Source organism: Manduca sexta, unplaced genomic scaffold (genome assembly GCF_014839805.1).
Source record: "Manduca sexta isolate Smith_Timp_Sample1 unplaced genomic scaffold, JHU_Msex_v1.0 HiC_scaffold_54, whole genome shotgun sequence".
NCBI classification, from domain to species: domain Eukaryota; kingdom Metazoa; phylum Arthropoda; class Insecta; order Lepidoptera; family Sphingidae; genus Manduca; species Manduca sexta.
This window is the reverse complement of record NW_023595341.1, coordinates 271,388-278,866: the sequence shown is the minus strand read 5'-3', so window position 1 is coordinate 278,866 and position 7,479 is coordinate 271,388. Positions and strand designations below refer to the sequence as shown.

The following is a 7,479-nucleotide window of genomic DNA, read 5'->3' as shown; positions in this document are numbered from 1 at the left end:
TCTCTATATCTACATTATATGTCGGATAACATTTACAGATGAAATGATACAAGCTCTTTGTCCTATATTTAATACAACTTATTAATAATTCGATCAAGCCATTCGGCTGATAGGCGTTACTGCCCTCAAACACCAACAAACTTAAACATAAATACAACACACTGAAAATTATCCCAAAATAAGAATAATAAGTCCTGTATTATATACTGTCCCACTGCTGGGCACGAAGCTCTTCTACTGCAAGGGATTAGGGTTAAGTCGACCACGATGGCCTAGAACGGATAAGCAAACATCACATACCCTTAAAATTCCTATAGATAACTTTTCAGATATCCAGGTTTTCTCACGATTGTTTCATCACCGTTATGATCCCACAGTGATACCTAGCAATCCAAAAATATCCGCTAAACGAATTGCCAATCCCGTTTGCGACAGAAACCACGCAACAAAGAGACAACAATAACGCCAGGGAACTGATGAGCCAACAATGGGCGGCCCACTTACCATGTGTTGCCGGACGAGCGGATATCGACGCGTCGGGCATTCTGAAGCAGATATTATTGGAATGAATAGAAGGATGTTGACGTCTGTTAATTATTTTTTTCATTATGGCCAAGTTATGCGTATTTGTTCAGTATTGTCTTCTTGACTTAAGGCAGATTCCGATAAACTTTTCCAATCACTTTAATAGAAACCTATCCAAATAAGCCACTTAATTCTGATTGGTACTTTATCGTTATGGACCTGGCAGTAGCGAATAAAATCGTTTCTAGGAATTAGCTGTTACTTGTTAGAAACATATGGGCTATGGACTAAGAAGTTTCGGCTTTTGATCTCAGGTCGCGCAGCACATTGTATGGTTTGCTGAAATGATTACCTCGTGTCTGGATTCCCAGGATATTGGCGTCAACCACGCGATAATCGTAAAAATAAAATCAAATAGTTTCAGTAGCAGGCTTGAAATATTATGTTACTCTGACCACATATTGGAGTTGAATAAAGACAAATAGAATGAGTGCCGTAACTATCCTTTTATGCGACTGGCGCGAGGTTATATATCTACGCCCATGCATGATCCAAAATTGGGTCCAGGGCTGGTCAAATTGCGTCCGTTCAAGATCTACGCCCTATGCCTGGGCTTCGCTGGCATCGGCCTAGTTACGACACTTAACAAAACCACCTTTTCACTTATACCACAGTATAAGTAGCTAATTCGTCGAATTCCACTATTAGGCATTATAAGTGTTGTGTGGCACTTCTGACTTATCATCACTTATCATCCTATATTATCATCTCATAAAGTTAACCATTTACCCCAATTTTGTCTTTCATACAATATTCCATTTATTTTCTTATCACTAGATCTCATATATGTACCTTAGCTTTTGTACCAAATTTGCTAAAAGTATTCTGAAAAATCTTCCTATTTTCCTGGTTATTTGCATTCACACGAGGCCAAAGACCCATCCCTCCACATTCAAATAAACAAAACAAATATATTAGCAATACGCGTGACAATAATTTCGCGCCATAAACATCGTTGGGGTAAATAAGTATTTATTTTATCTGCGTGGAGGCATTCATAAAGATTGGTGTGCGCTCTGGCTTGTAATATCACATCTTTTTAGGAAAAATTTGGATGCGCTCTGATACTGGTGATGACAAAAAAACAGAAAACTAGACGAATTAAAAGTATAAAATAATCTAGCACTGCAATGTGTCTGTCGCGGACTTACGAAGTTTTTTAACGGAGCCAAATCAAGTTATATCTATCAATATTGTTAGACCTCAGTTATTGTTTTAGGACATCTTATATTACAATAGGTCTTTGCTATGCTCAAGACCGTCTAGATTGATACTATCGTAATGTCTATTTCTACCATCAAGCACCAGTGTGCATGCACTGTTGTGTTCCGGTTGGAAGGTCATTCTTACCGGCGTAATTACTAGGTGTTGTGAGACTTAGCATCTCATGACTCAGTGTTACGAGTGCCAGCAGTAATAAGTTTTTCGAAGTTCTATGTAGCCTTGGAAGACATGTTCGTTTGTCATCCAATAAAAAAAAATTAAAGCAATTTTCTTCCTCCTAATTTCATATTTTCCACCAACACCAAGATCATATTCAAGCGAATCTAAGACCTCATTAATTATAATTTAGCACGATATAAATTATTACTAATACTTCACAAAAACGAAGGACACATAAAAAGTTCTAGCTGTAATTCAAACGGTATATTTTGCGGTTCGGCGAAAATCTATCCGAGAGTACTTTAACGAAACGCTTAGATCTCCGTAATCTGATTAATGTTCGAAGTAATTAACCGTCAGACACCTTTTGAAGCCGCGATCTCGGCTTAGACTATTTATTTCTCTTTCGTGTTGTGTTTATTTCTGTCTGTACTTTATTTTGATTACTAATACACATTTTTTACAAAGTTTAACTACGATAATAATGAGAAAGTTACCTTGGTTGAGATGTACATTGTTAAATGCAAAAAATATTAAAGATTTTATTAGTACTACTTTTTAAATCAATGGGTTTTTATTTAGCACATTTATAGAGATGAAGCTGCGAATAAGACTTAGATACACATTATATTTTTTTTTCCTTTGAGTACTTATTGGGGTAAGTCATTAAATTTTAATTGTATAATGTTTCTAACATATTTATCTTTGTTTCATGTACCGTTCCTGTCATGCAGAGCTCAACTCGAGTAAGTATTTTCATACATTGTTTTCTTTCACGATTTATCAAACCGTTATTAAAAGCGAAATTGCTTTAATAAAATTATGTCTTTGAAACAAATAAAAAAACAAATTAAAAATACAATTTAGCTCTTACCATTTTACTAAAGTTTTAATATGCGGAGTGAAAAATGAAAATAATATAATGCATTTAGAATTAAAGCATAATAATTTTGCCTACTTACATAGTTTCAGCTTAAAATTGTGTATGAATGAAAACAGATGGAGTGATGTCATTAAAAATAATATTTTGGTTTACATATTACTCAATGTATAAGTCACCCCATTGGTCTGGAGTCAGATTATTTTAGCTAAATATAACAACGTCCACAATGCAATACTTAGGTTGGCAACATCATATTTTTAATAAATTTTCGATGTGTAATTAGCTCTCTCTTATACTATTTAAGCCTTTAAATTCGGCAGATTGCATGTACTCTAATAGTTGTCCTTGTAGCTTTGCCTTGGAAAGTAAGAAATAAAAAAAGTTTTATTGCCACATCTGATGCATGCAATGCATAATAGACGTATGTAAGATAAAACATAAACATGTTTAATCATTAAACAATAACGCAATAATAAGTAAGTGTGAAATATTTTCAAAGTCCACATAACTATATACCAGATTCAATAGCATTAACCAAAAAAAATATGTATATTACATCAACAATCGGTCACAATTCCATCAACACTCGTTTTCGCGTTCATTCCATCTGCATGAAAGACTAAATTGCTCATAACTACAAAACCACACAAGCCCGCTAAACTGCACTCTCTATTAAGGTTCCAATTAATATCAGTGAAATAGGGGTCGCCATAACCTGTTACCAGCCTCGCATCCAGCTGCCAATAAATTATTCAATAATACGGAATCCAATATCTCAGCAGACCTCATTCTCGCGTCGAGAGCACTTCCCTCTTCATTTGTTACATTAATCAGACGATTTAGAGCATCCAGGCGCTGGCTTTTGTAACCGTAAGTTAATTTTCAGTGCATAAGAGTAATGAGTCTGTGTAACAAGGAAATATGAAGCAAAATTTTCTTTTAACATTAAGAGATAAAAGAATTGAATTAAGAGAGTCTCTGATGGCAGACGATGTGCCAGTTGTAAAATGTACAGCCTAGAGTTTTATCTATGTATTCTTAAGATTTTGTCAGGTTTGTAATTAATTTATCATGATTCGCCAAGCTTAATTTCGTTCTATTGTACAAGGTGTTCCATAAATAAATTAAGTTTTATTTTGTATATTGAATAACACAACGCTCATAAGAAGGAAGTGAATGATACCATACGATTCCTAAATTCTTGTAAATTTTGTCACCATAGTAGATTTTACAGAAGCGGAGTACGCGTTCTTCGTACGCAAATATTACAAATTTTACGACTTTAATTCAACGACAGGTTTAAAACCACTGTCATGTATTCGACCTAACTGAAGTCCTTTTAAATGCTTGAATGATTAAGGATGACAAACTGTAGCATTTCCTTAAGGTATCTGTTTGGGATACTAACGCAACGCCGTACCATCTGCCCGTACTTTTCTGTCGACAACAGAAAACGCACAGCAACAGTTAATTCCAATCGATACGTGGAAAAGATTTTTTTATTATTCCTGGACTATAGTCTATAATACATTATTTTACCCGCCCATTTAGAGAAGTGCAGAAACGATCCGCATTTAAACTATATTATTTTGATGATATAATTTTCCATTAATTATAATTTGATAAAGAATAAACAACATTTTAAACAAACTTTACAGTTAATTTTTATGATTTATAAAAAGTGAAATTATTTAGAGTACACCTTATATGATAGGCGATAAGTCTATCACCATATCGACCTCGATCTCCAACACTGAAAAAGTATCAATATTATTTAATCAACGGTATTCCCACAAATTCTTATCTAAAAATTTTATTAATCCTCACAGTTAACAGCTTAAGAAAACTGCAACTAACTTCTATTTTCAATAAACGATCGCAATCGCTTTTTTCAATCTATCTCAAAATCGACTCAATCAAAATAAACTTTTTTTTTGACATGCTTACAAATGAGTTATTTTGATTGGCTTTTTCTCGGACCCAGATTGAAGGTATAGATTGGGATCATTTATTGAAAAGGGCTGTAAACCAACTAAGCAACAGGGGCAATTTGATTATAACTTTTAATAATATTATAATATAGTATCATATCTCTGTGTGAAACTTCTAAGGGTCGTTAATTTATCATACTGACAGTAAAGAGCTTAAATTATCAACCCACATACATCGCGGAGGGGCCAAGGCCTATTTACGTTTAGAATATTTGGGTTTCGTTTAAAAATATTTATGTGCGAAATTTAAACAAAAACGTAAGGTATTTGTGTGTAACAAATGAATTTCTACATCAACTTTCTTAATATTTTACCATGTGTACTAGATTATGAGAATGTTTTACTTTAAAAAACATTTTATTTTTAATATAACGTGCAAAACAGCCATTGTAATATTAAATAAAACTAAAATATCGTGTTCACGCAATAATAAAAAAAGCTTTTAGTTGAGACATGGATTTTCTGAATATTATTCTTTGTTATCTCAACTTTAACTGGTTATAAAGTCTAATCTATGTGCGCAAAAAAACTGAATTAATGCTTGCTATTGCATTTTATGTAATAGATTGCCAGAGATCTCTTACAATGTACATTTTAGATCCAACGGCGATAATCTAGCAGAAATTGATCGTTATTTGCTTTGCATTTTGATAAAACAATCATCGCAAACTATTTACTTTTTTATATATGTGCACGATAAAGTGACCCGACTGCACCTGATGGTAAGTGAAGTGGGGTCCAATAGAATGTCGACTGACGAGAGTTGATTACCGCTCGCCAGTCAACACTATTATGCCGGCCTGTTAAAGTTGGGTATACACGAGCTGATTCCCGAACGCAACACACTTAAGTGGGCCACTACGGCGGGTTTTAACACCTTGTGTACCATATTCGCAATCAAAGCGATATTAAAATATATCTTACCACTAAAAAAAGTTACTGTTACTATTTACAGTCCTAATTTACGACAGTCAAATACCAATGTATCTAAAAAGAAAAAAAAAGTGAAATGAAATGGCAACGGCTCATTACATAAGAATCGATATCCGTCGGAATGAGTTCTAGTTTCGAGGACACGACAGAACTGGGATGCGGGATGTCTGCTCGTGGTTAAATAGATTTGCGTGAAATGCTCAGCAGAAACTGATTTATCCATTTGTCACCTGTTTTAAATGATCCTCTAGTTTTATTTTCTATAAAATCTTAATATTTTCGTTGACACAATTTACATAAAATGCTATTTGCAAAATGTAAAAAAGAAATTCATAAAAGTGTGTTAGATCATAATATTCTAGCCATATGTGTTATGTAGCGATAGAATCATATTAGCGATTATTTTAATAATACTAAAAAAATAATTATCAAATTACAGATAATCATCAACTCAACTAATAAAAAAATTACCATGCCATCTTTCAGAACAACATCAATAAGTTCACCGCAAGCGAAGTCCCCGGCCGGCAGCAGCGCCGGCGCCGCCGCCAGCGCGTCCACTGCACCAGGCGAACGTACTCCAACCGCGCACAACAAGCAGCTGCAAAATGTCAAGGGACAAGACCACCCGCCGCATCCATCTGTAAGTCAATATTCTTAATGGGATAGGTAAATGATAAAAGGGATAATCTCTTATAATCTGTTAACTGTTAAAATATTGTAGTTAACATGTTAATCTGGGGTATTGTGTTAAGTATTTAACATCATAAATGGGGTAATCCGTAAAATAGCCATTTGAACGATACTAGAAAGGTTACGCGAGGTAATATAAATATAGAAAGGGTACCTTAATGTCAATTTATAATAAAATGGGAAAATCTATTGTTATATCCCTTGGAAGGGTGTTTGAGTGCTTAATATTTGTATAAAAGATATAACACGGGTAAAATATACTGTTCCCATTTTGAATATAGCAATGATGTGTAGTGGTCTTTCTGCATATAATATAAATTTAAATTTTAAAAGATTCTGCGTTTGGTTGAATCGCAAATTCAGCAATAATTTTGATGAAAAATGTTATATTTTAGAACAAAATTCGAGATAGTTTCAGTATAATGCTCAAAATAATGCTAGAGCTTCTTTAAAATTTTTGTAGTAAGAAATTTTTGCAATGTGATTTTCTACGTAACGCTGTAAACTTAATACATTATGAATATATTATAATAAAATTTATTTAAAAAGCTACTTTACTCTTAACGATATAAGATACATGAAATATATTACAGTATTAGAGGCAACTGCACATCAAGATTGCATTTTTAAAACATGCATTATTTGTTGAAAGTTATATGAAAATGAATTACATATTTCTAATTCATATTATAATAAACAATGGTAATTGGGGTAACTGGAAAACTAAGAAAGGTAGAAACATCAGTAGTTAAATTGTGTGTCGTAGATCGTTGTTGGTTGTTAGACAAAGGGAACAAAAAGGGGTATTAGCATAAATTGGGGTAGATGTGTTAAGTTAATCTGTGTGTTTGTAGATCAGTGTTCATTGGCTGTTTGGAAGAAATGTTGGAATTAGTTGGATTTGTTTGTTTGATGTGCTATTTACATGGTTAATAAAGGGTTGACAGTGCGAATAAATTATAAACTTTAAAGGGACCGAACCTTCATTAAATTATGCTTTTTCACGTGAAG

General features: G+C 33.5%; 1 protein-coding gene across 1 annotated transcript in view; it reads left to right on the top strand.

Annotated features, from left to right (window-relative positions):
• Positions 1-2,706: 2,706 nt before the first annotated feature.
• Positions 2,707-7,479, top strand: part of LOC115447180 (synaptotagmin-7) — a 32,852-nt gene continuing 28,079 nt past the window's right edge. The window contains exons 1-2 of the mRNA XM_037447042.1: positions 2,707-2,714; positions 6,262-6,418. The gene's annotated coding sequence lies outside the window, so the exon portion shown is untranslated. The remainder of the gene's footprint in view (positions 2,715-6,261; positions 6,419-7,479) is intronic.